Raw genomic sequence first — 7,137 nt, forward strand, 5'->3', positions numbered from 1 at the left:
ACTACCGTTATATGGGAGGTAGGCGTGGTTATTGTCCGATTTTGCCCATTTTCAATACCATCCGTCCTACGCCCGAAAGAAGTACACGTACCAACTTTCGTTAAGATATCTTAATTTTTACTCGAGTTATCGTGTGCACAGACGGACGGACGGACACCGCTTAATCGATTTCTCTTTTCATCCTGATCATTTATGTATACATTTGTCTATATCTATCTCGATTCGATTTGCCTGTTACAAACAACCGTTATGTGAACAAAGTTATAATACTCTTGTGCACAAGTGCGCTCGGGTATAAAAACACCATGCACTCACTTTTGATTGCCAGTCCATGTATGCATGTATATTAGACTGCATCACTCCCCATACAAAAAAAAATCGGTACTATTTTTCCATTGGAATTATAAAACCAGTTCAAAGAGCCTCCAAAAATGGAGTTTTCTATGAATCAAAATAGTTTCTTAAATTTTTTTTTTTAAAAAATCCCCTCTAATGACAAAACGGTTTAAGCTCAAAAAAATTGCATAAAAATATTTAAAAAAAATTAAAAAAAAATTTGAACGGAATCGTAATGATGAGATTTTTGATGCTGTTTTTTAACTTTTTTCAAAGATTGGTATAAGAAAAACTTGAATAACTGAGCCTAAACTCTTCTGATTTAGACTTAAGAGGTGTCGGTGGAAAGGTATTTTCTCACCCTTTTTATTTCTTTTATAATAAACTCATTCAAAGGATGAAAGAGAAAGGTAGGATGAACGAACGTCATTCAAAGTTGAATTAAGATGTGTTGGTATTTGAAAAAAAAATTGCGACACGAATGATATTTTTTTGGACCGAAATGAAAACAGTGTGAAAATACCTTTCTACCAAGATCCCATAAGTCTAAATCAGAATAGCTTTGGCCCAGTTATTCAAGTTTTTCGTAAATCAATCTTTGAAAAAAGTAAACAAAACAGCATCAAAAATCTCATTCTTACGATTCCTTGTTATCATCATTAAATTCAACAGAATTTCTACATTCCGACTTGAACTTTTCTAACGCTGTTAATTTTTCGTCCGCGAATAGTTTCCACTTTCAGTTTGCACCCATTGTTGCCGCGCCGTCTCAAGAAAATGTATCACTGACCAAGCCAAAAATGTATCCAATTGTATCCAATTTTCTTTGTTTACGTATACATCTCATAATTTGTAAGAAAACCAAACATTTTCAAGAAGAAGACATCATTTAACCCATCCTAAGGAATTGGAATACATGTATATATATTTTTATTTTTCATAAAATCAAACGTTTGTAATTTAAATTTATAAAGTACATTTTTTGTGCATAAGTATTTTGAAAAGTAAGTATAATAAATAGCAAGTACACTATAAAAAAGCATGTAAAACTACTACTGAAAAGTATATATTTTTCAACAAGCATCAGTATAAATATAGGTCTTTAAAATATACTCATAAATACACATATATAGAGTGCTTAAAATTACAAAAATTTTCAAAGTAAAAATACATTTCCTACTAATAATAAACATTACTATATTTACAACATTTTATGTGTAATTTTGATCTTGGCGACAAATTTGATATGTAAAAGTAAACAGGCAATATTTAATTTTATTACACTGTGTGCAAATTTGCACACATTATAAAAGGAAACTGGTTACCCCTCTTAATATGCGCAAATAAATACAAATTTTTTAGAGTGTATTTAAAGTCAATTCCGTAAAATAAATCAAATTTAGTTTTTTTTAAGTGTATTTTAAACTACATTAAAATCTTCTTTCTTTTTAAATTAACAAATGAAAATATGTGATATGAAAGAGATTACTACAGAAAGAGTATAATTTATTTTATATATACGTATATTAAGATCTTGCTTACAGCATCCTTTTAAGCTAATTAAAACAATTGCGCTTATACCTATTTTGGTGAGATCTCTTCATATGTTCATTGCTTCGTTCCCAAAAATTAAAATGCTTTGATTTCACGCTTCAGTAGCGATTTTTAATACATTTAAAAAACGTAATGCTTTCTATCATCTTTAATGAAAATAGATTTTTGAACGAAAAAAACTTTATAGAATATACAAAATTTTGCCTATTTAAAAAAGTATCCATATTTATACTGATCGGAAAAAATAAGTATCCCACAAAAATTCGTCTAAAAATGTATCCAATTGGATCTATTTAGATCCAAACGGCATCCCTGCAAGTAAAGCTAAACTTGACATTTTGATCATAGCAGGCTGTCACTCAAAAAGCTAATGTTGCGACAAAAATAAGTTAGTACTCGGTTTTTCAACCAGTTTTTATACCAAGAGTACAAAGAAAGATTGCAATCAAAAGTTATTGAATTGTAATAGAATTAGTCCAGAGGTCTTGAAACACTTGTATATGTGATTCGGCATTGCAATTTAGCCCTAATTTGTATAATTTCGATGTTGTATAAAATATGTATCCGCTGAACCGGTTGCTTTTCCGCCATATGTAATGAAAATTATGCGTCACTATTATGTTTGAGTATAATTTCTTTTGAACATTTGCGAACATTGCTGGTAAGTTGGTTTGATTTTCAATTTAATTTGTTAAAATGTTGATATTTTCCTTTTGGATTGCAACAAAAAGAATACGCTAGCAATTCTAAATAGGTATGTATAGAAATTTTTCGCAAAATTCATATGTTAACCTTTTATTTCAATTTGCAGAAACTGCGCTGGAAAACTCTTCAAGAGATCTGTGGCGGGAAACAATTTGAACAGCAATTTAAAGTGAGTTTGTGATAGAAATTTAAAGCAGTGAATTTTAGAAGAATTTATAGCCCGTTCCCTTACTCCAGGATTAGTCAGAAATAGGAAGTGGGCCCAGTACATACACACATTTATGTAAGGCATATTCAGTACTATCTTCCGGACTAAATCTTACTAAATCCTGGAGTACTGGAACAGTTTATTTAAGTGAAGTGAACTTAGAACTGTACAATGTATGTACACATTTAACTATGGCCACAATTTTAATACATATGTATGTACATAGGTATATAAGTATCTAAGTAAGATCATATTGCACAGTAGCTTAACTCGGGAGGCTGGAGACCATTGAAGAACTGTTAACAAATAAACGTGAAAGAAATAGTTCGGATGCTAGCAAGTCAATATTCTATTGTCTTATCAAAAAATTCCTTGTGATATAAAGAATAAACGGAATGATGCATTATATTAAAGCCAGCTTTCCGACTTAAGCTACAATGCCATACGAACACAGAAGCCAAAAATCAAATCACTCCATTGCTTTCTGTATTGTATCATTTTTGTTATAACTTGTAGTTTTCCATTGTCTGCATTGTTAAGGGATGGTGATATTTGTTTTTCTTTTATTTAATGTTTAGTACGTTTTACAACGGAAAACTTTGGTAAGAAAATGTACACCATATACCAAGAAATTCATTGTAAATTATAAGGAACAGGAAATCAATTGAATTTTAATAAGCATTAACATTTATAGGTTTTAAATAAGTTCTTTAAAATAAGCCTTGGCTAACAATTTTGTGAAATTATGTACATATATGTTGGACGTACATAATTTACATGGTATGAATCTGTTCATAAGCCGTATGAAATTTCCTATAAAAGAAGCACCAACTCTATGAAGAAATGAATGAAAGCGATATACATTTAATAATTTTGACTTATATACTTGGCGAAAATTCTTTTTGTAAACAAACAAAAAAATTTCATTGTGTGCTAACTTTGAAACTAAATAGAAGCTTATTTTTTTAATGTTCTTTGAAAGAGACCTACTGCCCATAAAGCCTTGTGAATTGCTATTTTTTCAAATGGGTAATGCCTCAATTCAAACATATTTGTAGATAAACTATTTTTTGTTCAGAAATGGCTTGTTTACGTTTTTCGTCTTTCATATTAAAAACGTTTGGCATAAGTTGAAATCGTAGGGATGCCGTTTTCTTTGGTTTCTCAATGGATTTTTTACTTGAAAAAGCACCAAAATATATATGCAATACTTCTACATATCGTCGTTTAAAGTACAAAACCGCGCATCAAGAAAATGCAAAACCTTGTATGTGAGGTTGCCTAAATTTTATAGGAGAGTAAGACTTGTCCTAATTAAAAACGGTTCTCTCTTTTAAACTCAATTATCTCTTCTCCTTATGTCTAAATATCGATATTTTATTATAAATGGCTAAGGGCTTGATGTCAGGAGCTTCCGGGGACCAAATATCCTTTTTGGCACATATTTTAGTTTCGAGGTTTTGCAGAACCACGATACGCGCTTTTATACTTTAAACGACGGCGTTACACAATATTTTAGTGTTTGGCCTAGCTTCTCCTTCGATATGGGTCGTGCGCCTTGATTTTGTCACAAAGACTCCGAACGACAATTGTACAGAATACACTCGGAGGTTAACTATTACCGACAGAGGGGCAAGCGCTATTAGAAAAAAACTTTTTTGTTTTTTACATTTTAATGTTGGTGGGAAACTGGGCTTGAATCAGTGTTGGCACTAATCGATTGATTTTTTATTCAATTAGTTAATTCGATTAAATTCAATCCGATTACAGTTAATCATGATTAATTTTAATCTGATTAAACAGCTAATCGTAACCACGATTAAACAAATTTATTTTTAATCTTTAACCCTTAATCTGATTACGTAGATTTGGTGATTAATTAATTTATGCTGGAATTTTCCTGTGAACAAAAGTCCAGTTAATCGGGTATGGCTAAGTCGGTTTTCCTCATCTAAGCGATTTCGTGTGCATTTTCATTAAGATCTATTCCAACAGACGTTTTACAAACTAAGTTTTAATATCCCTCTGCACATGTGCGCTGGGTTGTAAAAGTTCCCAGTTTATGTATTACTAATAACAATAATTATAACTTTTTTTATATTATGTGCTTTTTATAAGCATAAAACACGAAATAATTTCTGTAACTAGTGTTTGGTCTCGAATTCGAACAAACTAGACAACATAATCAGATTTTCTTTTTAACTGGATTAATCGCTCAGTTGATTACGATTAACTAATTTTAATCGTCAATCACGATTAACATTTTAATCGTCAATTTTTAATCAATAATCAGATTAACATTTTGCCAACACTGGCTTGACCTCAGGCGCTGCGTATAGCTCTACAGCAGCCGCCACTACTTTACATATATTGCTGGTATTGAAAAGAGTTCACATGTATAAATTAAAAGATATAAATTAAGCAGTTACAACGCTAAACAAAAGGAAAAGTTAATTCGTTAACTCTCTGACCTTTTAAGATATGACACCCCATTATTTGCAGTAGTTTGTAAATATACACTAATTGCTCTAAAATCGCATACATTTTCATGGGATGTTTTTCTTTGATTTCGAATTGAAAATACATTATGATCATATTGTACCGAAATAAGTGCGGTATCCCTGCATTTTGTAAAAGCCAGAAAGAAGCATAAACTGTATGAAAAAATGAAAGGGAGAAGTATACATGCCTTCTATAATTTTGACTTATATGTATATTTGGCAAGTCTTTGTGTAAACAACAAAAAATACACATTTTCATTTCTTTGCCAGCTTGGAAAATATAGGCTTATTTTTACTTAAATGTGATATAAAGCTCATTAAAATGTTCGGTAATGTCTTGTTTTAAGTTTGTTATCATAGTGCCTTGTATTTTTATTGTCCACTATACGTGAGTTGCTTCTATTTCAAAAAGTTCTTGTACAATTAATTTCTTTGTTTTGAATTTGTTTTTTTTTATTGTTTTTAATTTTTAAAATTCATACTTTTGACATGTATGTGAATGGCGGAGTTACCGCTTTCCTTCTTTTCGGTGGCATTTTATATTAAAAAGGCATCAAAATGGGAAAACACCTCCTTGGTATCTCTGCATCTGTTAATCTTTTTATGGGAAGATGTATGAAAATCCTACTTGCCATAATTTCATATGCTTAACAGTATCACAACAGTATGTTTACAGTATCTCCCCATAACTTTTCATATGAAAAAATGTATTATATGCATCCCACTCGATATCATTGAATTCCTCATTAGAACATGTAGTCCCTCTATTTTAGCGTATCAACAGTTCATATGATTTCATACCATGTAAATGCACCATAAGGCATCGCACAAAAGTGTAACATTTTTTGAAAAAGGCTAATTTATTTAAAAGAAATTATAACGAACAGAAAGGCAATTAAATTACCTTTCTCTCAATAAGCACTAACATCAATAATTTTTAAATAATTTGTCAAAATTAAGCCTTGGCTAACAACTTCGTGAAATTATGTATATGTGTGTTAAACGTACATAAAGCATCGCACAAAAATGGAAAATTTTTTGAAAAAAGGCTAATTTATTTAAAAGAAGTTATAACGAACAGAAAGGCAATTAAATTACCTTTCTCTTAATAAATAAATGTAAAATTTTTTGAAAAAAGGCTAATTTATTTTAAAGAAATTATAACGAACCCAAAAGTGATTTAATTTTTATTTGCTGAATTTTCTTTTAGCGCTACAGGGTGATTTCAAATTTATTAAGTAACAGTCGATACCTTGCGAGACCTCTTCAATCAGAAACGGTCGTACGGATTTGATGAAATTCCGCACACTGATCGCCTAAAACTGAGACCAAATTTTTGAATATTCTCTACATTTTTCAAGGGGGTACCACCTGTTTGCAAAGTAAGTTTCCAATTAATTCATAATTTAATTGTTTAAAAATTAAATTAAATAAAAACACGTCTTGCACGTCGAGAAAGGAGAAGAAACAAAGATTTATTGCAGAAAAAAATAAAAATCCTGCATGCCACATTTTACCTATAAATGATTTTGGGCCCATATAAGTCATCAAGACTTGCATTTTTTTATCTCTACTTTATTTATTTAATATTTTGTAAACATTACTAACTGTTTTTTAATTAATGTTATAATTTCATCTTTTCACGCATGGTTTTTATTTCCTTTCCAACTTTTTCTAATTCCTCACTCTTCTATATTCGATTGATTTCATCCATCCAAAATCCCTAATGAATTCAACTTGCGTGAGAAAAATTGTGTAGATTGTGTTTTCATATTTTTTTTATTTCAGTTCCCAACTTGGATTCTGGGGCCGCTATTGTTTTGAAAGACAAGT

The 7,137-nt window shown here is 30.4% G+C and overlaps 1 long non-coding RNA gene across 1 annotated transcript; it reads left to right on the plus strand.

Moving 5' to 3' along the window:
• The first annotated feature begins 2,620 nt into the window (after positions 1-2,620).
• LOC108375937 (uncharacterized) lies at positions 2,621-6,666 on the plus strand. The gene is made up of 3 exons (XR_001849214.1): positions 2,621-2,644; positions 2,702-2,764; positions 6,515-6,666. It is a non-coding gene; the product is annotated as an uncharacterized LOC108375937 (long non-coding RNA).
• Positions 6,667-7,137: the final 471 nt, after the last annotated feature.

This window comes from Rhagoletis zephyria, unplaced genomic scaffold (assembly GCF_001687245.7).
Source record: "Rhagoletis zephyria isolate East Lansing unplaced genomic scaffold, Rhagoletis_zephyria_1.1 Rzeph_scaffold_09638, whole genome shotgun sequence".
NCBI classification, from domain to species: Eukaryota; Metazoa; Arthropoda; class Insecta; order Diptera; family Tephritidae; genus Rhagoletis; species Rhagoletis zephyria.